Source organism: Odontesthes bonariensis, chromosome 22 (assembly GCF_027942865.1).
Source record: "Odontesthes bonariensis isolate fOdoBon6 chromosome 22, fOdoBon6.hap1, whole genome shotgun sequence".
Classification (NCBI taxonomy): Eukaryota; Metazoa; Chordata; class Actinopteri; order Atheriniformes; family Atherinopsidae; genus Odontesthes; species Odontesthes bonariensis.
The window spans coordinates 7,001,273-7,026,141 of record NC_134527.1 but is presented as its reverse complement, the minus strand read 5'-3'; the positions used below and the strand labels follow the sequence as shown (position 1 = coordinate 7,026,141).

The 24,869-nt window shown below is 43.3% G+C and overlaps 1 protein-coding gene across 14 annotated transcripts in view; it reads left to right on the top strand.

The window, feature by feature from the left end:
- The window catches only part of vav2 (vav 2 guanine nucleotide exchange factor), a 187,182-nt gene that overhangs the window by 103,770 nt on the left and 58,543 nt on the right, over positions 1 to 24,869 (top strand). The gene's annotated exons all lie outside the window — the stretch shown is intronic.

The window sequence follows — 24,869 nt, the reverse complement described above, 5'->3', positions numbered from 1 at the left end:
TACCGCTGGTCTCCACCTTCCAGCAGATGTGTGCACAGGCATTTTAGGTGTAACATGCTGTGGGCTACTGCCCACATCCACTCACTTAAATACCAGCCGATGTGGCATGACAGTCCACCTTGTGCTTGAGGGTAGAGGGGATCGTCAGACAAAAATGGAGGAAATATCTTCAATACCATCACAATTCAAAGTGTCAAGTTCAACTTTGGTGAACTTTAACCTGCAAATTTGCACCTTGGATGAATATTAAGCTGTTTTGACAGTGGCAAAGAGGCCAAAATGAAGGAAGCTATTCAGACTTAGTGCCTGTGTTACTCCTTTCAGTTTTTGTTTTCACTGTAGAAAGGAAGAACCTTTAAACTAACAGGGTTAGGGTTAGCAGATGTGTGAACTCATTGTCCTGTAAGGACAGACAACGAGCAAAGCTAATAACTTAACTAAGTGATCCATTGACAGTTCTACTATTCGTCCCCAGCTATGATATTCCAGGGGATGCACTATCATGGTTTTGCATTAAACAGGGACTGTTCTTCTACATCTAAAAATGTGACCTGAGAAAGTGACACCTCATCGCTGATCCTTAGAAATCTGGCATGTAAGCTATGACAACAACTTGGATTGGCATTAAACCCCATCCTGCAGGCTGTATTGGACCACCCGTTTCTTGCTAAACACGACTCACTGAGATAAAAATCCACTTTGTCCAATTATTGGATTGCAGGAGTGAGCACAAGTGGGACTGAAAGTGGGCTGATGGGTAAAGTCGGTTTTATTCTTCTCTTTCTGTCAGCTATTTCCTGCCTCCATGAGAGACATCACCGTTGGTAAACTAAACGTGTTGCTGTAAATAAAAAGTTCTCTCTTAGCAGTGTAACCAAGTGTCAATGCTGATCGGAGCCAGAGGTAATAGATGCCTGCTACTGCTGCAGATTAATTAGAAACAAAGCCGAAACGAAGCTGTTTAAGGATGCAAGCTCTCATGCACTCAACAGATTGTAAGCCCTTTGAGGCAAACGTTTATGGCACAGATACGGCACTGACTCACGCAGAAAAGAGGCAGAGTGTCACACCTCGTACTCTGCTCGCATGCCATGACCTAGTGAAGGCCAGTGCTTGGAGACAGCTTCTTATGTTATGCTTAAGCCGATGCCTTGTCCTTTATCCTTGCCTTCATACTCGTTGAGCCAGTGTCATCCTTCACCCACTGCTAACGTGTGATCCACTGGAGGTGGTCATGCGTCTGTTTCTCTGTGGAGACGAGGCATCGTGGGAACATGCTGTTTTTCTCTTTGCTTCATTTGAGCATTTTAACCCCGTGCACTCTCTTCTCGCCTTTTGTGTGTGTGTGTGTGTGTGTGTGTGTGTGTATATATATATATATATATATATATATATTATTTTTTTCTTAGGCTACATGTTGACTCTTCAGCACTGGAGGGAATACCCATGCCGCCACACTTCCCTGACACTGAATATATCAGCAAACTTGATGCAGAAATACTAATCTTCCTTCATTTTCTTCCAATTAAGCTCAATTACCTTTTACAGAGACCCACTTCAGGAAACGTGTGTGTACATTTCTATGCAGCTCCTCAGCATGTGAGAGTCAATCTGAGATGATGTTTGATAATGCCCTGATTAATATTGCATGGTTCATCTCACTTGACTATTAATGCGTTCCTGCTTGCTTTTGTGGTATCTCCGCGGCCCATCTCTCCGGCATCTCTGCTTATTGTGTCGGTCTCGTGTGCGTTTATATCCGTGTGCTCAGACCCCACATGCATGCCGCAGATAAGAAGTCATTCTCTGGCCCACTGGGAGTGGCAGCAAGGAGACAGTCGAGGATAAAAAAGTGTTTCTCATACTACACCGGAGAAGAGTTTTGGGGATGAATGTGGTTGGATCAGCTAAATCAGAAATTACCTCATTTTCATTGTTGCTGTCGCGTTGTGTTGATGTTGTGGTTTTATTACCGTTTAAAGAGGAAAAAAACCCACAACAATCAAGATTTAACAAAAAAGTAGATTTGAGGACAAACTACAGCAATTTCACAGCGCTTTTATCATCATGTGCGATCTTTATTTGCCAGATAAATACCATCAGTATTCCAGCATTAGTGTTCACTATATATTTTGTGAAAGTTGCCTCAGTGATTCAGATTGTTTTCTAGTGATAATTACAGTTCTGTTGCAAACTGTATGTATTAACATCCGCTTCCTGCTTTTCAGAGAAGTCATGATATACAGTATGTCACGAACAACGTCCGTTCTTTTTGTTGTGTTGTTCTTGGAAGACAGAGAAGGAAATACAAAAAAAACAAAAACAAACGTTGCTCAACTGGAAACGGTTGTGTCTTAATTTCTGTCCTTTCTGCTGGAAATGATGGGAGCAGCTCGGCAGCATCCCCGCTTAATGCGGAGCCAGCCGTCTGCATGAGAGCACATCAGTCCTGGGGGAATTGTTCCGTCCTGACACCCCCTGTGGAGCAGCCAGGGATGAGTGGAAAAGGCAACAGAATCACACAGGAAAAAAACAACGGCTGTTTTTGCTCTTTGGTTTACTGGTCAACACACGGCATTTTATCACAAAGTTTTCTGAAGTTTTCTTAAAATCTTAAACCCGTTCCCTCGCTGAGGGCAGATCTGAAGAGGGTTGAAGGTTTCTTTTGAAGGGTTAATGAGGCTGTTAGTTTAGCATGTCCCTTGGCAACCTGTAGGTTGTAGGTTTTCTCAGATATTATCCTTATTTTTTATTATATTACAGCACGATAAGACTTCAGGTTTTACTGGGACTTAGTAACTGATGTTCAAACACACTGAGGAATAATAAAAAAAAAAACATGTCAGTGAATGTTTTCTTTTCATTCTAAATTTGAATAATTTTGCTTCCAGCTCTGAGCTGCGAGCTGAAAAGCACCATCAGACCACAGCGTGATGCTTGACTAAGTCTTAGTCCAAATGTAATAACAATAGCACAGACAGTTAATATCGATTTTTCTAAAGTGGCATCCAGGCGCTGACCCAAAATGAATAGTCAGTGTTGGGCTGAGTGCATCTCTCTGTCCCTGCTCTGTCCTGAAGTGTGATTTTTAACTGTGTTGCTGGTTTGTTTTAACCTCAGAAACGCTTTGAAGAGAGATGACAATAAAAAGCTGTGAGGGCTGGTTTTATCTTGACATTATCTGTTATATTTACGAGCGAGTTCAGGCACGTTTAATTTCAAATGATGCAGTCTGTGGGGATGTATAGAGTTCTCATTACCCAAATCACTAGAATCTCAGCTTTATAAGTGCACGTGCGACAGCTTTCACACTTATGCACTTAGATACTGTGCAGGAAACAGCTGGCAGCCCACAGACCAGTTGATGTGTATTGCGTGTACTGCACATCTGTCAGTGCGCGGTCTAAAGTTTTCTCAGAGTTTGAGTTTCTGTTGAGCATCGAATAATTTGGGGGAGAAAAAAAAGAAGTAATTGCTTTGGAAACTTTCAGAACTCTAATCCCTTCATCCGTGCTGCCAAATGAAACCAATGTTTTCACAATGAATTCAATATTTCCCCTATCTGAAAATCTGAAATGGACTTTTTCTCCCTGAATATGTTTCATTTGAACTCCAGCTGCTACCGAGCTTCTCCGGTGAAACGCCGTCCTCTCCCACCGTGGAAGGCACTCGACTGAGTAATGCTTCGGATGGCCTTGGATGTATTGTCTCTGGAATGATTTCCATTCCCACAGTGTGAACTACAAAGCCAATCCCGGTGCGCGGGGGTCTTCGGGCTTTGTATGTCCTCCGCACTCCCTCATCCTCTTTGGTGGGAGGCGTCATGCTTGTTGGAATGACTCAGAGTTTCTTGTGGGATGCAGTGCCACAGCACACGGCTCCAACGTGGGCTCAGAATGAGAAGTTCTTCATTTAAATTTTTTAAATTTACTGACACTGACAGCTTGTGCGCTTCAGTGTGCATAATGATTATATTTCAAGGATAAGAGGAAATGATGTACAGTGCCAAAGAAACATGACACACAGTGCTATCACATTAACTGACAGGCAGCATTTCACTCACAGTGCATCGTTCTCCATGAAAACATTTATCATTTTACGAGTTCTGACTTCCATATCTGCAGACGGGAAGAAGTGACGACTGAAAGCCGGGAGCGGTTGGAGTTCCGCCGTGCATTCAAGTCCAGTTGCCACATGAGACAAATCTTTTCATTTTATTATTATGTGAAATTTCTTCAAGATCACCGAAACGAGCCGCTGTTTCTCCTCCTGAGCACCAGACGCTCTCTCCACAGGAGAATAAATTCTGTCAGCGTACACACTTTCTCCCCGACGCTCTTCTTCTTCTCTCAGCAAACAGTCTGATCAGTTTGATTCCTTCAAACAGAATACATCTGCGTGTGTTTTTTTTCCCCCAAGCAGACTTTCCAGCCTACAGGTGGCCTTTGTCTGTGTACTTTTCATTTATTTATTTTTTTCATCGGTCCCCTCAGGCATTGGACTTATAAGCCCTTTTTCTCTCGCACACCCCGGTTTGTTGTTGACCTTCCGTCCTCGGGGGAAGTCTTTCAGGGTAAATAGCTTGTGGCTGAGGTCGTAGTTCTGTTAAGCACGACTGCTGTGCCCTGCTTGGAGGGCAGGATGTCTCATGAGTTCTGCGTCAGCAGCAGAGCTGCTCATTGAACTAATGACTAATAGATGTGGGAGTCCGGCAGTGAGGCTGCTACTGAGAAAATGTTCAAAATGAAAAAAATATGGAATCACCACACCTGGGGGATGTTTATTCAGTTCAAACAAATCACAAGTAGAGGACAAAACAATTTCTTGTCATCTTTGCCACAACATAGCATTCTCAACATGCAGAAATATAATTTAAAGCAAAACGAATTCTCAAGACCGACAAAGTGTGGCTGTGCACCTTTTTCTGCCAAACTGGGAAGCTTTAATCATAGCAATGTTCTCAACGAGGAAGATTATCCATTTTTATAGCAGCATCCAATACAGGATGTTTACAAAAGGCAAGGCGAGTTTATTTGTAGAGCACAATTTGTACACAAGGCAATTCAAAGTGCTTACGACTTTTAAGACTTTTGTTTCCAATACACTAAAGTGTTATTGTAAACAAAAAGAGGCCGTTTTATTTTAAACGAAATCTGATTTCTAGTCGTTTGTTTGTTCGAAAATTCAGGTACATTCATTAATCCTGGAAGGAAAAATTAATATTCTTTTTATTCGCGGTGTTGAAATAGTAGAAATAGTCTTTAAGAATTTCTTCTTCAGTTTGTCATTTTCAGGGAAACAAAGAAAATCTAAAATTGATTTGGACGGCAGGGAATCATAGATTTTATTTTTCCAGCCGTACTTTGGCGCGTTCGAATGCTATTGTGCTCAAGTAAAGTATTGTGCTAAATAGTTGGCGCGCTGTACTTGAGTTCAGCAAACAAAGCTGGAAAAAGAAGAAGACGAGGTAACAGCAGAAGAAACAAACGTCCAAATTAATCATTCAGTCACTGAATTGAACATGAAAAACAAGCGCATACTGTCCTGATTAGCTCGGTTTGCAGTGCAGACAAACGGCTACAGAGGTCTGTCTTTGTCAGAACGGCAGAGCCCCAGTGGAATGCGCCAACAACTAGTACAGCTGCCCTCATCACACTGACTGTATATAATGTCAATACTTAAGCCACACAGACACACATCCAGCTGCCTCTGTCACTGCCCTCTCTGTCAGGGGACTCGTGCCGACAGATCTGGTGGCCTCAGAGTCTCATGCACACACAACTGTTTTAAACACCGATCATTCCCATGTCTGGCTTTTAAAGCCATTTAGCAGACGTGCACAGAAGCTACATACTGAGGAGCCGAGCTGTCAGGTTTATGCGTCTTTGCCTGTATATATTGTGTGCACCAGTGTGTGAGCCGAGCTGGCAGTAAGAGGCACTAAGGTAGAGTTTTGTGAGGTTGGAACTGACACAGTTTTCCAGCTTTATCCACACCATGCCCACAAAATGAGCCCTTTCCTCAGGAAGATGTCAGGCTTTTTATGAGGACACTGCTCCGTCTGGTGATGCACCCCTCAGGTTACGCAAGAAGTTTTTAGCTCTTCACGGGCTTATGTGTGTACTCGCAGCAGAAGAGGCTGCCATGTTGGGTCAAGTGACAGCACCGGCCCCCGAAATCAAGGCTACTTTTTCATGTAGTTATCATCTGATGAAGACGCCAAGGAGGACAAATGCTGCATTTGAATATGCTCTCATATTAATCTTGTAGATTCTCAGAGTTAAGACCACTGGCCTAATTCCTCTGAGGTTGTTAAGGTACAATCTATCACCATGAGAAAGCAGCAGAGAATGATTATGGATTGGACTGACAAAATCTGCCCCTTTTGATGTTTTGTTGGGTATTTTCAACCCCCCCCCCTTCAGCTTTCCTTTGTACCAATCAAAAAGAGAAGTGTTTCTCTCCCTTTCTGCCAAATTTTTTGGTAAAAGACAAACATGAATGAGACCATCTCAGTGAACAAATCAATTGATCAGTGAATCACTGCGTTTGAATGGGTACGGCACCACCGCCTGGATCCAAAGGTGTTGGCCTGCCGATCTCACAAACATGTGGGGTATGAAGCTTGCTAAAGCAGGCATCGGCTCCTCGCAAAGGCGCTAATGGATTTAAGACAAGTTTTTATGTTCAAGATGTTTCAGCATCCCTTTGTATGAATAATTTAGAAATCACTAGGAGCTACAGTACAGGCCACTTTAAAAAAAAAAAGAAAAAAAAAAGCAGAATCACATCTCCTGGCAGCTCTAAAGCTCTTTAGTTGTTATCTTTGCACTCAATCTGAGTTATTCAGATGAGCTTTTAATAGGAGCTCTTGGGTGTATCATCTGAGCAAAACTTCTCATCTTGGCTCTCTTTAACAAAGGAGCTTATTGCTCGGAGAAATTAAGGAAAATGGCCTCATGAATGAATTAGTCGTCTGCAACAGATTACTGCGGCAGTAAAATAGCCTGTTTGCTACGTCGACCTCGGCGACCATAGAAAAGCCTGCTGTCACCTTCAACTCCTCTGTTGCACATAAGCTTTTATTGCTGTTTGGCATAAAAATAATTGAAGTATAGAATTGCAGGCTGTGGCATTGTCATTGTTGCACATGTGAACTGACTTGACCGATAACTTTTCTTCGCATTTGGTAAATCTCAACTGCTTGGTGCTGTTTTAGAAAAACAACCATTTTAGCTGGGATATCTCTTGATTATTGGCATTTATTTAAAAAAAGAAAAAATACATATCTTTGTGTTTCAATTGCTGGGCCCCACAACCCACCCAAAATATGCTACCATTGGGCTCCACTCTGGTGATTGTGAAGTCTGGCGACCTTGTAATAGTTCTTGAGTTATTTTCAACTTCTCGTGGACTTGCACAGTCATTCGCTGGATAACCCTCTTCATCAGCTCCGCAACTATACGCTCCATCACGTCTTGGTTGCGGCTGACACCGTCACTGTCTGTCTTTGGACATTCATTTCTGCCCAGATGCTGAGCACAGCCTTAGTTTCATCAGATGATCAGTGCATCTTGCAAGCAAAGGTTTGCAAAGGCACCCCCATCTCAACTCACAGCTAAACCCTGCCTTTGAGGCCGCCTCCTACCAAAGTGGTGCTGTTTGGCGGACCAAAATCCCTGGCCCCTCGCCCAGAGTGAGTCCCGATCAAGCCCGACTCAAACCCTTGGAGTGGCAGTGGAGACGGTGTTGGCGCTGCGCTGGCAGGCACCAGCACACCCGCTTTTAGGCCTAATGGTACAAACCTGTTGACTGCGGGGTTCATGCTTCAATTAGAGATATTTAATGATGAGTACAGTCAATTTGAAGGCCTATCTGCAGGAGACTGAGATTTGCTTTTGTTTCGTTCTACTATTACAGTCTAAAGCTTTCTGTGTTCCCACTTTACGAGTAGTTTTCAAAGCGTCATGAGTCCCAAAATCTCACACCATGCCTGCATGGAGCTTTTTGCAAAGGATTGTATGGTACATTTCTCTAAGGAGGAGAAATGTCACGAAGCAGGAAAAGCACCAATCACCCCCTCTCCGCGCCCTCTCTGCTTGTTTCCCCATGCTCTTCGAGGTTCACAATGTAATGAATTAGAAATTAGGAAAGCCCATATTACTTGCACAGCCCAGAGCCTAAACATGTAAGGCAGGGTACTTCCAGGCTCCTCCTGGCTTGTGCCTATTTGATAAATCCCATTTCCTGGACTCTGCCTGATCAGGAGACACTATCTGTTAACAAAAAATGGAATAAAACAAACGAAACCCACCGACTGCATTTATGCGTTTTGTCGATGCAGAGGAGATATGACAGAGAGGAAGAGGGAATAATGGAGGGAATAAGATGAGAAAAAGTAATTGAAGTGGCTCTTGGCCCAGCGATCTGGAACACTATGAGGTCGCTTTTATGTTTCCTTTCTGTCGCTGTTCTTCCTGCTCAACTGTTTTGTAAGGCACAGTTCCATCCCTTCCATCGCCATACGAATCTCGACCTTCCTTAAGGTACATTTAGCTTAATGTACCATTTAATGAAATAATATTCGGAAAAAAAGAATTTGTCATGTCCTATATTGTCATATTAGAAAGCTCTTCCCCAGAAAAAATGCCTCCTGCTTGTGCAAATAATCACTATAGAATCATGACATGTAGATAACAAAGTTTAGCTTTTTTTTTTTTTCAGGAGACTACAGGTCTCCATTGTGAACTCTTTTTTATTTTTTTCTATGGGAGTCTGTGGCTGCTCCCCAGGGACAATGACAGTAGAAAACTCATAATCTTAATAGCTCACCCTGCTCTACTGTCTTGGTTTTGGCATTTTTTTTTTAGAGTGTACCATTAAACAAATGACCCCTTAATCCCCCAAGGTAAAGCTCTGTAACTGATGCTTTTCAGGATGCTGAATCAGATCTCATGGAGGCTTAATGTATTTGAATATTTGAGAGCTGAGGATAGTCGGATGTTCGTGCACATGAAGCCTGCAGATGATGCTATGTAATCAACAAGTGAACCGCCTAATCAGGCCAAAGTGTTTTAAGCTATTTAAAGAATCTAATATTGGTCATCAGATGTGTCCGTTAATCTGATGCATCATCATAAAACCATCTTTTGTCTTTGGAAGCAGCCATATTACCTGCGAGCTGTTTAAAATCACCTCGTTTAAGACTGCGGGATGCAGACAGAGACGCAGTGAGTCACTCTTTTTTTCCTTTCTTTTTGTGGTGCTCAGACTTGACATTTTTAATTTCACAGCTCGCTCATGCACAGACCGAGTAGTGCCGGCACATGGAGCGCCATCATCCCTTTTTATTGAGAGTGTCAAAGCTTTGTCTTTATTTATTTTGGCTTTTTTCCTTTTTTTGTTAATTATTTTGGCTTTATAGCATGCTGTCTGCGTTGTTTAGTCTCTCTGCCCCCACCTTTCTGTTTACACTAACAACTTATTTCCAGAAGATGTTTTGGCTAACGCTGTATCTATATGAGTGTTTTTCACCGCACGCAGGTTGTCAAAGTCACAGCTACTAATGTACAAAATGTGAGGTGAAAGAAGAGTAACTGCTGGACATTGGAAGGTCCAATGAGGAGGATTTTGTGGGGGTTCTATTATCTACTCACTGCTCCCTTTTGAAAACTTCTAAAAGGAACCTGGAAGGTTCGGGTGAATCGTGTATTTGCCAGCTGAGGCATCTCTCAAAACCTCGGTCAACTTCTTACTCTTCTGACGTTCCACGTGGCTCAAACAGTGATTTAATGCGGCTGTAATTGAATGCTGCCACCATTATTAACCTGAAAACCACCAGTTTATCTGATTTGGACCAAAAGTACCTTTTATCCATTTTTAAATGTGTGTGCAGACTTTTAATATGGTTAAAAGTAAACTGTATTTTAGTAGCACTTTAATGCTTAACACTGACATGATGCTATTAAGCAAGCCTTGTGTTCAGTGTGTCAATATTTTGCACGATTACATCCAGTCAGACTCAAATTTTCAGTCCAGTCTCTCTATATTAGGAGATGTTATACAACTTTGACCCATTCAAGGTCTTCTGTGGTTGTCTTTTTCCCCCTCTCATTCCACTCTGGTTTTGGAACGCTCGCTTTGTGTATCTGGGCCGCTTTGTGCTCGGCTAAAGACGGTTGCGGTTGCCAGACCTGTCCGGTGGTGTCATGTCAGCGGCTTCGTGGTCACATGACCTCATCCTGAGTGCTTTATGAGGCGACCCTTCCCTGCAGTCAAGATAACACACCACCCGCTCCACGCTGTGTGTGTGAGTGACGCAGTGGCGCAAAGTGATCCATTAGGGAGGAAATGCACTGATGTCATCCTCAATAGAGTAACGGTAACGTTTGTGTTTGTTGCGACGTCATGGGCTCCACAGGCTGGATGAAAGGACTGGTAATATCCATCGGATCCAAGTTGCCTCCAACTCCACGTGGATTACAGATGCTTGTGTCAGATTCTTCCACGCTCTCCACGTGGTTATTAAGAGTGTCACTCGTGCTCAGGAGACGTGCGCGCATGCACACCTGCTCTGCTTCTGTGTGTTGACGTGTCCTTTCTTTGAGAGCTGTGTCTACCTGTCCCGCTCACCTCAGGTCGCTGCGCCTTTCGGATACCGTCTAAGTGGCAGACGGGTCACTCGTCTCCTCACACGGATGAGCCGTCACATCAGTAATAAAACGAGCTGTCAAACTTAATTGTTTCCGCGTGTGAGAGATCCCCACCCGGTGGAATTCTTGACACCGGTAACGTCATTAAGGTGGCAGAGTTGAAGTGCGGGATATTGCCTCGAACACTGGCCCGGCGCTGGCGGGTGTGCGTTGGATTTATTATTTGGGATCTTGAGACAGATTCTGAGTGACGTGCTTTGATAGGTACGCTGGATGAAATGACATCCAGTGAACGAGACGAGGTCACACTCCTGTGTAGAAGGATGTGACGGTGGCGACAGCAAGTCAGACAAGTTGGTTTTGACAATTCCCCCAAAAATAAACCGGACAGAATCATGTTTCTTTCATGAGATGACTTTATCGGCACTGAAAGGGCAAGAGACAAAATACGTTCGTCCTTTTTTCTTTCAGTGGCCCTGCTGCAGATCTTTTGACACTATTATGCGCTGTATTCTGAATTGGATTTTAAATGATACTGGGCAGCGTCTGCCGGTTTGGTCTCACAGTGTAATATAGATCTCACGGCCTTTCCCAGGCCCTCTACTGGCACTGACTTTAAGGGGGGAAAAAAGCATAGTTCAGTAATGAAATTAGTAACCTAACTTATGTGCAGCGATTTCCCACCATTTTGCAAAGAAAGACGACTTAATGGATTTCCGTGGTTTGGAAGATCCGTCTAAAAGAGACCAAACCTCGCCTGGGCTGCGAACCTGCGTTTCTGTGTGCCTTCCAGCCAAAACACAAAACTCCAAAAGTCCACATGACATTCCTGTAGTTTTCAGTCCGACAGAGACGGTGCGAACAAGCATGACAGAGGGTCTTGTAATGAGACTTTTACCCTCAGGAGGTCCCGTGGTGATGAACTCAGACTGAGGGATATTCTTCAGAAGGAAACTTCTGCCTTTTGTTCCATCTCTTCTACAAAAAGTCCTTTATTAATAATGGAGGTCTCCTCTACTGCTGAGACAAACAAGTTGTCAACTGCCACACTGGAAGCTTTTTTAGGTTTTAGGCTTCATGCTTAATTTAATGAGATAAGTGAAAAGTTTAAGTTTTTTTTTTCCATTATTAAAAAAAAAAAAGTTAATGCTGCTTTGCTTTACACAACAGAAGTGTCAGGATGGTATGTTCTGTCATTCTAACCCTGACCTCCTTCCCTCTCCGGATATGCCTCCCTTCTGATGGCAGTAGTGTGTCGGGTACCGTGTCTGAAGAGGCCGTACATTTTGGCGAAGTTTAGTGCTACAGCTTTTTGTGTTTTCATTTTTATACAGCAAACCTCAACGCTTACATGGAGACCTTAAGGCTCAATATACGAATTTAGAAAACCAAGTTAGCTTCCTTTGTGCCTCACAAGGGCTGACGTGCACTAAGGTGAGTGCTGGCTGTCGCAACACAGAACGGAGGAAGGGACAGAGAATGCACTATTTGAATGATTATTATTACGCCGCTTCATCTCCACTTTTTAAGCAGTTGTTTGCTGCTGTATGAGTTTTAAACAACTGCTGGAGTTGAACTTCTAACCGAGGTATCAGGACCAGTTTTCAGAAGTTTTGCTCTTTGAAGCGTGAGACGTGAGGTTTGGTTGTACAGTTTCTAATCCATTAAGGAATCTCTACATCCTCTTTTCAAACTGGCGAGGAAAAAAAGAGGCCTGATGGTGGATCCCCTTCTCCGTGTCCCCTCCCCCATTCTCTTCCGAGCTGTCCCTGGTGGGTCATGCTGAATGGAGAGCCATAATGAGCCTCTGTCTGTTCCACACAGGGAGCTGTCTGAGGCTGTGATGTGTCACTTGTGCGGGGCTTCTCTCTCTGTGTGCAGAACAAAGGGATCCCTCCCCAGAAATGCTTCCAGTTTGAGGGGCTGGAAGATGTCAGACCTCTGGACTGGTGACACACACACCCTGTCTGCATCAAGGTCAAGATTGTGGAGACATAAATATTCTCTTCTATAACAAAGACGATGGCAAGAAACCCGTTTCACATCCTCACTCCTGTGTCTGGGCCTCATCTCAGGACCACACGGGGACTTAATTAAGAGCTCGTGCGCCGTTTGTAACAAATGCTTCAAATGATTTGCTTTGCTGTGTCTGCATCATCCCAAATCGCCTAATTCAATCTCTTCAACACGTGTGCCATTCGGGTGAGTGAGGCAGTTGGCGGCGCGCGTGGCAGCCACAGCAGGGCCGACACGCTGGCAGCCTCTGCCTGGAAGGACAGCGTCTGCCTTTACATCACAGGGAGCGCACTCATCTATGTGAAGTCATCCGATGTTTTCACACGTTTGAAGAGTGCAAACTGACGTTGAACTCGTGCGATCCACAGAGCCACTTTAAAATCTTCCACGAAATGAGGCTTATAGGAACTGATTGTGGCAAATTGGTGCCATCTGTCACTGTGCTGAGCTGTTTTTTTTTTTTGTTTTTTTTCCTTTTGTAACCCACCCCACAACTAAACGGCACCAAGCATCGACACCACATTGCACACATCTGTAGCCTGGCTTGAAATATTGTCTCAGACGCCGAGAGGATCTTTTGGGGATTTTTGCCGCCGTGAGTCTTTTTCCCCGAGCTGCGATTATCGACCAGGAAGACTGTTTATACTGTCTTTATACTCTGAATGTGCTGTATGATGTACAGAATTATACAGCGTTTATTGATCGGATACAGATGAATGGCATCCCGGGGAACCCGAATGTATAGAGAATGGATTTTTAGGTTTGAATAGCATGTTCTTATGCATTGGATCTTTTGTCTACTGAGACCTTTTTGCCAATTGTGCTGTGTGGAATACCAACACTGTCTAAAGCCGACTGTCTGTGCAGTAATTACTGGGGGGGGATTTAGTCAGAGAGTGGTGGGACATATTGCAATGGAGCAAAATAAATAGAAGTTACACGTGCAAATCATTTCCCCGTCATTTTAGAGCAAACATAACGTTTTTCATTTTTATTTTTCTTAGTTGGCTCAACCCATCAGAAATTGACAGTAAGGTTGAGGTGGATCGATTCAAGATGTGATGCAATCATTTGGGCTCCTTTTATTAATGCTATCATGCTGAATTAGAATGCATTTAGTAGACCGGAATTGCACTGACTCTGGATACGAATATATTCTGTATATTTAAAGAAAGTAGAAAAAAGAATTGAAATCATTTATCGGTTCTTTTGTACTCAAACATGGACAGTCTTGTAATATTCACTGCCATTAAAGGCCCTTTGAAAACTTTAATTTGAATTCAGCCTTGGTCAGAAAGTGCAGCCGTACAAAGTTAAAGACTTAAATGTGTTGTCCATCTTTTTTTGAATCCGTCATTTGCAGCTAACACCGAGTTTCGTCTGCTTTGTCGAAAATAAATAAACGCCAGCTTCTGTTTGGACGAGAGGCAGAAAATTCACGGATTTTCAGCTTTGTAGGAGATGGCCATTAAATTCTTTTTTTTTTCAAATATCTTTATTGGGTTTTATTACTTTACAGAACACTTGAACTGTGACTACAACATGTCACAGAACCAGTATCACTCACACACACATATGCACGCACACACATGCCTAAACTTGCACAATCCTAATATCAATAACTCAAAGTACAACATTTTGAACTGAAATACAGATACATTTCAATGTCATAACAATCTGCCTTAAAATAAATAAGTATATAAACAAACATAAATAAATACATTACATTCCATATTCTATAATGCTCATGTATGGTTCCCAAAGATGAACAAACTCTTTCAGTTTTCCCTTAGCAATATATGTTAGTCTTTCTAGACCAATGCACTCTGAAAGTTCTTTTATCCACTATTTCATGGAAGGAGCCTCTGTATTCTTCCAATGAAGTACAATCACTCTCCTAGCTTGTAGAAGCCCAAAGTCCAGTAGTTTAGTCTGTTTCTTTGTTTGTTTGAAGTTCAGTGGATAGGTTCCAAGTACACACAGTTTAGCATTTAAAGGGATGTTGATATGAAAGACTGCTGACAGACAATTGACAATATCTTTCCAGAACTTTTGAATCTTTGGACATTCCCATAAACAGCGAAGAAGGGTTCCTTTGTTATTTAGACATTTAATAGAAGTATCTGGCCATTAAATTCTAATCCAAAGTTTATTTATTCTTTTTTGGGAGTGAGTCTGTGAACTTTATTTTAACACATATTGGACATACAAAGCTGTTAAAGACAAGGGTGAATGGACCCACCTCACCTCAGGCAGGGTGAGAAAACAGCACTACAGAACATGAGTCGCACCCGGATATAACTCCAAATTACCACTCGGGGGGGCATAACAGGAAAACGTGCGATATATGTCGTTAACATTGTCAAATAAAAGTCTCAACGAGACGCATTTACAGCTCTCAGTTGATCAGGATTGACTTTTGTTTTTTATTTGTGTTGTGGGATGGAGATCTGAACTCAACAGTGGCAACAGCAAAAGGCCACGGAGCTCCTGAGTGACACGTCGCCAGCGGCAGAGACATTAACCAGCCCCATGAGAGGGAATTATTCACTGGTGAAGAGCCACACTTTTGTGGCCACCTAACTTCCAAGCCTCAGCCCCCGTCCCTCATCAGCATGCATTATTCTTTTTTCTTCCTTTTTTTTGACGTGTCTGTTCATGTTGGCTCATGAGCTGGCGTAGCCTGGAGCTCCGACTGCATCACACATACAACGCACATATTTTCTGCACTTTCTCACTGTCGCGCAGGCTGTTAACAGTGTTTTCGGAGTCAGGGAATGTGAAAATATTCAGTGAGAAGTGGTGGTGGCGGCGGGGGTTGGTGGGGGGTGGAACTGAGGAGAAAAGGGGAAGGGGGTGGGGGACTTGGAAGTGAGACTCCCACACAGACTTGCCAGTGTTGGCCGACGCTTCTGGCCATCCTTAAAGGTTAACGGGCCCCAACCTCCCCTCCGTCCAATGTGACATGACGCTCCCGTCACCCGGGTTTGATGTGTCTGTCTCTCACAGTTCATCAAGTCAGAGGCCATGGGAAGAATCTTTCACTTTCTGTTGTGGGACATCATACGGGGTGGCAGCACAAAGAGAACCCAATTAATTAGTTTCTGGATTTTTGCCCCTTTTGATCTGTCAGAATCAGACACTCTGAATGCATGACGGAAAACACACACACACACACACACACACACACACGCACACACACACACACACACACACACACAGTAACATGCATTTGACTGCGACCGCACTTTCATGCACGTGCCCTACACACACAGCATACTGTAGAGAGGATATTGAATAAGAAATGGATCCTTTTGAAGTCTGGCTTTTGGCCGTTTCAACTAAAGTGACATCATCTAACCGAGAAAAACCTCCTCCTGCCCTGTGAGGGACCCTCCCACATGTTCAGCCTCCCTCCGTGCATACGGAACACTGTAAGAAGAGCGTCTTCTTAGTCCAAATGGCCTTCATCCAGTTCCTGTAAACACGCTGCACACCCACGCTTCTCTTTTCCTTTTTTTCTTTTTTCTCTCACACTGCACCCGTGTTGTTGGTGGAAATGCAAGGTAGTAACACTTTCTTCTCCTTCTTGTAACTTCATCTGAACAGTGACGTGAATATTTCCCATTCAGCTGCTGTTGGTTACAGTCGACATGAATGAAGTGTTTAGCCCACCCCAGTTTATTATCCCTGCCCAGCATGCGTCTCAGCTTGTCTGAGTTCAGGGCTGTAACTCTGGTAATGTGGAGCATCCAGTGCCCTCTCCGTCACCCTAAACAGCCCCCTCCCAACTCCATGCTCTCTCTTGGTTCTCAGTAGCATGCTCTGGGCAGACACAGTAGTTACTGCCCCTCACACTTCTTTTTTTTGACGCATCCTTGGTGTGTCATAAGGGGGTGAGAGTGTTCTGTCACTGCAAAACTATCACTAATTAAATATTCAGTAACTTTTATGCAAAAAGGCATTCAAATACAGCATCGTGATCTTTTGTTGTATTTGTTTTAATACTGACTCACTTAAGTCACTTTCGTACATGCACTGAACTCCTGAAATGTTCTGGAAATGTTCCAGAGCGGTGGCATATGGACCTCTTGCTGAGATTTGCGCTCAGCGGTGTGACTTTTGGAATTCTGCAGAAATCAGACATGCTATCTTCAAGCAGTTTGATTGGCTGGAGCTTGCGCTTCTACAGTACATGGAAAATACTTTGCAAGCTACTGCAGTTCATTTATGCAACGTAAGACGCCACCCCATTGTGAGTGAATGTGATATAAGGCTGTAAGCTCCTGAAACACTGCCCAACGGTTCGTACCTGTGCTTGAACTGCACTGGACGTGCTGCAGTCATTGTCCAAATCAGTAGGTGTCACTATTGGGAGAATGATGCCGCTACTCCGCAGTCTTACAGGAAGTACATCATTCCTACACAAGCACAACTGCACAGATTTAACTTGGCTGCTTTACTTTTAAATGTAATACGTCACATCTTGAAATAATTGCACCTTCTTTTGTTTTGTAGGGTTGCGCAGATGCCAAATCCAAAGGTGCTCAAGCAGCCGAAACTACAGCAAAAAGTAGTCTCACATCAGTTTTGGTGCGCACTGTCGATCACGACTCTCAGTTTTTTATTTGAAGTTTGAGAATCCATTTGAATGTGGGGAAGACTTTAGATTTATGAAGGTTTTGAAACGAGTCGCATCGAAAATTGCGATTTCTCTCAGATTTGATCAACAGCATTGAGCTCTCTGTGTTCCTGGAGGATGTTGCGTACTATAAACTGATGTCAATGCAAGTGTAAAAACAAGATCAGGATGCGCCCCAAGATATACATTTTGTGTCCATACCATGTCACACCACTCCATCAGTCTGTTGGATAAAGTGGGACTTGGCGTCTCACCCCTCTACCCTCATACCCCGGGCTCTTTTCACACTCTTCGACTTCCCTTCCTCTCTGCCAGGCGTATCTTACACCAGTTGGAAAGACGTGCCTCCTCCCGCCCCATACATCAGCTTTAAGCTTCATTTTCCCCTGCTCGCTCCACCTGTTGCACCGTGCAAACCCGCAAATTATCAGCGTGCCCTTTGCCTGCTGATAATGTCACCATGACGATGAGTATTTATCTTACAAGCAAATGGTTGTTGTTCCAATGCCGATTTCTTACGAGTACACTTCTACACAGCATGTGAACATGCCCATCTGTGGGCGCAGATGGGTTAACCAGCCCACACACTCCCTCACACCAGAAAAAAGACCACTTTGAAATACTCAAAACTCAACCGTTACCAGTGCAAAGTCCACTTTAACCTTTTGGTATGCTCACATGTTGTTAACACTGTCCTCTACCTTCTTGGTAGAGGACAGGATTGGCTCTTTTTGTTTTTTGTCTGAGATTGAAACAACTTCCAGGCATGTTGGAAATGTTCCCCCGATCCAACTGACCCCCCCCCCCCCGCAGGCTCAGTCGGGGACCTTTTGTACTTGAAGCGCCTTGGTTCTGGTTCTGGCTGTGATCGACGCATTCTTCATGTTCCATTCGGCGTGTCGAGGGCTTTTTCAGCGGGGAGAGGGATTCGTGTACAGCTGACCTCACAAACAAAAAGCCCATGTAACTTCTGAGGTTCATGGCTGCAGTCTGTGGACACGGTTTATACGCAGCCGGAAGCAGAAGGCGGACGGGGTTGGCTGCCACGAGGCAGACGTATTGTGATCCTGTGAATAATGTAAACGTGAGGTTCTGTGGATATTAGACGGTGTCTTAAGCTTTTATCAGCTCTCAGGCAGTTGTTGCATGGAGTCTGGTTCTTTTAATTAAGCGCTTTAATGACTTAAATGACTAATGATATTCTGAAACAGCAATGTTCTTTCAGAATATCATCAGATTACTTTTTCATTATGTTTTTTGATGCAATGTTGTTTTCTCTTTTTTTTTTAAAGTTGCCGTTTCTTCAAAGTCCTTCAAGTGCGGAAGGTGACGATTCTCACTGACGAGTACGGGATTGTTCGAGGTAGTGAGGAAGTTCCCGTGAAAAAGGGATTTCGGTTTCCTGAATGAGCTTATCTGCTTGTCATCACGAACGACATGCTTGGGTTTATATTATAGGGTTTTCGACAAAGCGTTTCCTTCTTTCATTAGACGATGTTTCCCATTTCTACGCGCAGCACAGCCTGGTGGCAGCACTGGATGGACTCTGTTAGTTTACTCTGAAGTTATCTGCCCATCTAATGAAGTTACTGCAAATGTGAGGGTAACAGTGTTGTACGGCTCTCAAAGCCTGCGCTGTAGCTATTTTTGCTCCTGATATTATTTGGACGTGTGAATGGAATCGGCTGTGATAGTTGAGATTGCTCCCGGTTGCCTTGTTCTCCTCTTCATCTGTCAGGAGTATTAGGGGTCCCACAGACAGGGTCTTAATAGTGGCAGAGCGATGGGGACAGAGCCTCTAATGGAAGCCCTTTGTTCAGTTGTCACTTTCGCCGCTCCCATGGAGACACCCTGCTGGCCAATCAGACCGGTCCTCCAGGTAGTGGCTGCTGTCCTTGTGTCACTGTTTGACTAAATCCATCTATCACACCAAACTATCTTCAGGGTGATTATTTTTTCCTTTTTTTCCTCCCTTACCCGGCTTTCTCTCCTCCACTCAGCTCATTTTGCCTCCCAGTAATCTTGTGTGACATTTTTTTCGAAACATGTATGAAAGACATGCTGTTCTCATACATGCATATAAAATAAAAAAGAGCATTTATAACAGATAGAAGTTAATGATAAAAGTGTATTATTGGAATGTAAGGATACGCTTTGTAAAGTGAAGCGTAAAAGCTTTATTTACTCATGTTTTGGATACCAGAGTTCACAGCTTATCCCCTCCCTCAAGTGGTCATGAAAGCCTCCCTCTTGACTTTCTATTTCATCGATATTTGGTGGCCACGGCTACGTGCGTCTCTCCCACCGGGTCAGCGCTGTGGCGTGTGATAAGGGTTTTACAGAGAGGCGGACAGAGGCAGAGTTGAAGGCAAGGGTGACAAAAGGATCACGTGTATCTCTGCTGCCAATTTGAATTCCAAGCATGAGCGGATAGGATTCATCTTCTGTTAAAAAGAAAAACCCAAAAAAACAAGCCGTCCACTTGCATGAACAGACAAAGACGGGGACTGAAACAAGAAATGACACCGTAACTGCGAATGAGCTCCCACTGCAGGCCAGCGCACACTTGCCAGAATTATGTTTGATTCATCGAGATCATTAGTGAAATATCAATGATGGCCATAAACTCCACTCTATTACCTTTTTTATGGCTCTAAACTAGATTGTATTGGTTATCACCTCATCCCAAGTGTGTGGTGAGGTAGATGCACAGGATTTTATTCTGTTTGTGGGGGAGGTATCTAAAATGCATGATCAAAAAGCAGGAGCTTTGACATGCACCACGGTATTAGAGCGTATAAATTCTATTGTTCCTCCAATAAAAGACTAAAACGGGTGTTATTTGTTCATCGGTAAATAACGACGTTACGCCTTGTTGAATTTCGTTGTAATGTGGTTTTTGTTGTGATTACTGATTCGTTGTTTTGGTTTGGTTTTATTGGAAGCATCCTATCGTTGGTTGTTGCTTCACAACAAAAGGAATAAATGCATTTGTTGATAGTTCTTTGCTCCCTTCGTTCTTTATTTTGTGACAAGTTCAGCATGGACATGTTGGTGGGAAAACTTGGGTGTGGTGGTGTGGACCGAAAGCGGAAGTTTAAGTCTTGGATTTAATGGTAGAATTGAGCCATCGACCAGTTTATGGGAGTTTTTAATGGTCCCAGGTGTCTGTGTACCAGTGTAATTACATCTTTAATGTCGAAATCGGGTTAGAATTGTTGTTGGTTCATCTTTACAGCCCTAACTGATAAAACACACGACGTTTCACCCACTGAAACAAACATACCTGAAGTTTTATCATTTCTTTAATAGTTGTGCCAAAAAGTTGCTCAAAATCAGCTGGGGATCAGATCTCAGATCCACGCAGATCAAAAATGCTGAGGTCATTGTATCAGGCTCAGTAATTCAGCCAGGCTTATGGATGTTTGTTGCATCCTTTGCTTAATATAATGGAGTTCCAAATTGGATCAAATCCTGAAATATTATAAAGGGTCTTCAAGGGTCTCTACATTTATTTGGAATTGTACTTCCATGTGGTGGAAAGTGATGGCCAACATCAAAGCAGCAGAGACCCCCAACCCCCCCCCCAATTTATTGTCAATTACTCCAAACACATTCTGGACCCCCCCTTCACCAACTTCCTTATCTCCTCCTGCAGAGGGGTGTGGGTAGACCTTCCTCCCACAGGCCAGCTGGATTACGCATGTTGGTCTAATCCCATTCATTCTCTCATGTGTCAGAGTGACATGTCCTGGACCACCACGTACACACAAACACGCACGTCGACATCCGTGCACGTATATGCCGGCTCAGGTGCCTGTGTCTGATAAGGAGCGTGTGGAAGTATAAGCCCCAACAAAATCCTGTTTCCTCCCATGATCCCCAGTTTGCTCTTATCGCCACAACCTGCTTCAAAGCCCTAAACCCTTGTGTCACTACACACCCTTAGCAGCTTTGTGTCGGGGATCTTCTCTGATGTACACATAGGGCAGATAAACTTGAAAATATTGTTTTATGTGACAAAATGTCTTCAGTCGGCAGCAGTGTTTTCTGGATGAATTTAGGAATGAATCCGCTCACTTTGAAACATCAAAAGAAGCCAAGCCCTGGTGGGGCCAGCACACGGCTGCTCACTTTGGGTCTATGTCTGCTTGCTTTACACATTTACCTGATTCAGCACTATGATATTACTTATTAGTCAAGTTAAACTAAAAAAGATGAGGTTTTTGTCTGTGGGACTAAAGAAGAACAGTGAAAATCACAATGCTTTTTACTTTTACCTTTTTAGCTATGCAAAGTATTGTTATCGCGCCACCAAAAGAAACGCTGAGTGTAGCTACTAATGGATGACAGTAGCAGCTGTTTACTGTTCAGAAACGAACCAGACAATTCCGTAAAGCTGCCTGACTGGGAGCGCTCTGCAAACAGCTGCAAGACAAAACAGATTAAAGTCTGACAAGCTAAAAAAAAAAAAAAAAAAAGAAGTTTGCAACAGAAGGACTCACAGATGCACAGCACACCCAACTGTAGAAACATCAACAACCCAGAGAATTGTCTTCCACTTTACCCACAGGTACACATGAATAGAGGTGTTTCTTAAAATGTGGCCCCACGCAGGCAGCGCTGTCTACAAAAACAGCCTGTCCAAAATTCACAGTATGCACGCAAGTTATCAAGCTCAGCCAAATGCGACAGCGATGTCCTCAACATAAGAACATTTTCTTGTCGTTCTTAAGTCAAAACCACCTCGTTTTGAAAGTTGTCCCACCGACTTTAGATCCTACTAAATTAGGATTAGGATAGTAGGAAGTTTAGGAAGTAGGATACTATTTTTGGTCTGGTCCAAAACCATAAATGTTGCAGTTGGGTTTTGTGTTGTTGGAGTGTTGCTTTAAGTAGCGCTGCGCTATATAGTCGGCGAGTAACTGCACAATCTTAAGCGAAGGTCTGCCACTGCCATCTGAACTTAACATCTGAGCATATTCGGATGTCAAACCACGGCGATAGGGACGTGCAGTCTGACGCAGTCGATACTTACAGTTAGCTTAGCTTCTAAATGTAACTCAATAAAAAAGGAACTGGGGAATGTTTGAAAATGAATATTCAGAGAGAACTTCATTCATCTTGAAATTGTAATGCCTGCTTGTTGTGTATATCTGCCTTCATACAGTACACACAGTTACCCAGTATCAGCCCATCGGTGGCTGATCCCGGTTTCCTCTCTGAGCATCAAAGCCGCATTAGAAAGATTTTTGGATTCTGTGACTCAGACCTAATCGACACAATTTGCTTCGCTGCACAAAATTGCCTCTCAGCATCACTGCTGTGTGTTGCAAGGCTCAACTTAGCCGTGAGAGACACAGTTTCATCATTCAGAGCTGGTGTGAAACCCGGCCGGACTGTTTGTAACCCAGAAAAGCCAATGTGAGACATGTTTAGGAAGAGGCTGAAAGTGGGCCGCTGAAAAGTCGTCCACATGTGCACTCACATGCACGTTTTCTCACTTCCTTCTCTCTCTCTTTTTTTTTTTGGTTTGCTTCAATGGAGTCTTTTCAGGCTCAGCGCATCGGCAGAAGAGCAAGGCAGTCGGCCTAATGGTTTGCACTGGAAGCATTATTGAATTCTATCCTAAGTTCTTGTCTATCTTAAGAAAACTTGTTGCCAAAAACAAGAGAAGACTCAGAACTGAGAATGCTCCCTGTGCTGTTGCTCTATAATGAAAATGTGGCTGAAATATATAATATTCATTCCTCTCTTTCAGTCGCAGCTGCATACCAGCTCGTTGTGAGATAATTTCATGCGCCCTGTTTTTGGAGATGCATCAGCACAGTTTGACTCAAGAATTTATTGGCAGGTGAAAGGTTGTTCTGCATCGCTCGCTCGCTCGCCGCGCTTGTTTTGTCGGCTGACGCCATGTTCCCGAAGAGCTGTTTTGCTAAAACATGTGTAAATGCAGGCATGATCGATAGAGCGCGGAGCGGCCCCTGTTGCCATCCTGCTCGCCATGGTGCTCCTGCCTGGAGGTGTGTCAGGGTGTGAGGGCATTGGAGGATTTTCTGTACTCACCTCTTTGATTGAACCCTCTGCGTTTGAAGTGATCCAGGCTTCCTTCAGCCACATTTATCACACCACATAGCAGTCCTCTATTGACCTTTAATTGAACTCCCACCTCAGAAATCTTTAGGAATTCATTTTGACATCCACAAGGAGGGGTGGACATAAATGCATCAACTCTTGGTTATCACTTTAACTGACATCCCTCTGAGTTTCCCCTCTGGTTGACTGTGTACGAGTGGTGTGTGGGAAGCCTCAGTGCTTCAAGGGACTGTTATCCCTTCAGTGAATGGCAATCCAAACTGTGATCAGCGTTCCTTTCTTCACCGTTGACATTTATCCAGTCCTTGTTGTAATCGTTGTACTGAAATCAGTCACATTTTCATGGACTGTATTGAACCAGATTAACCAGACCAAATGGAGGCGTGGGTAGAGCAGCCAAAAATTGTACTCAAGTTAAAGTACTGTTACTTCAGAATAATATGACTCAAGTAAAAGTAAAAAGTAGTCATCCAAATAATTACTTGAGTAAGAGTAAAAAAGTGCTTGGTGAAAAAACTACTCAAGTACTGAGTAACTGTTGAGTAACGTCTGATTTATTTGTTAACACAAGCATTCAATCACACAGACAAAAATACTAAATAATCATCTTTAGGCAAATTAGAGTTCATCCAATTGATACAATAAATTAAAATGAATTAATTAATTACAAAAAAGCTTGTTTCCTCAAGTTAGATGTTGAGTTTCTGAATGCTGAAATGTCCGTTTATTTTGGTAAACACAGAAGACACATAATGTAGCTGCTGTTTCTCACTCTTTGTAAGGTAAACATGCTTTCAGTATGAGGCCTCGTCTGCGTCTTCATTTCCCACCGTTGATTTGATTTTTCATCTGTTTCTTTTTTTTTGCGCTACGACTGTAAACTGTAAAGCTAACCCGTCCCGCCGCTGAGATTGAGTACGGTCACGTGACCAGACTGCACGGCTACGTCTGATTGGTGAAACACAGTCAGGTGGTAGAGCCTTTGGCGGAAGTCTCTCTCTCTGTCAGAATAAAACATTAAAATGAGGCGTACGCGGGGGGATAAAAATAATGAGGCGTAGAATACCAAAGAGGTGAGAAGAAAAGTAACCAGCTCATTGTAGCCTAATGTAGCGGAGGAAGAGGACAGTTTCATCTTCACAAATCTACTCAAGTAAAAGTAAAAAGTATAGTCATTTAAAACTACTCCTAGAAGTACAATTTTTTCAAAAACATACTTTCAACATAAGTAGAAAACAGAGATAGCCCTTCTCAATGAAATCCAGCTATTGATAGAAAACAGCCAATGCTCACATTTTAGAAGCTGCTCGGGATCTTTCTTCAACTCTTGCTGCTGAGTCACCAAAATGCCAGCGTTTCCAACACTCCCACATCCCAAACTCAGCAGCTCCTAGTGTGTCATCAATGGTCCAAATTTGCTGTAAGAATAACAATTCCCAAAGTGCTTTTGAGTGCAACTGCAT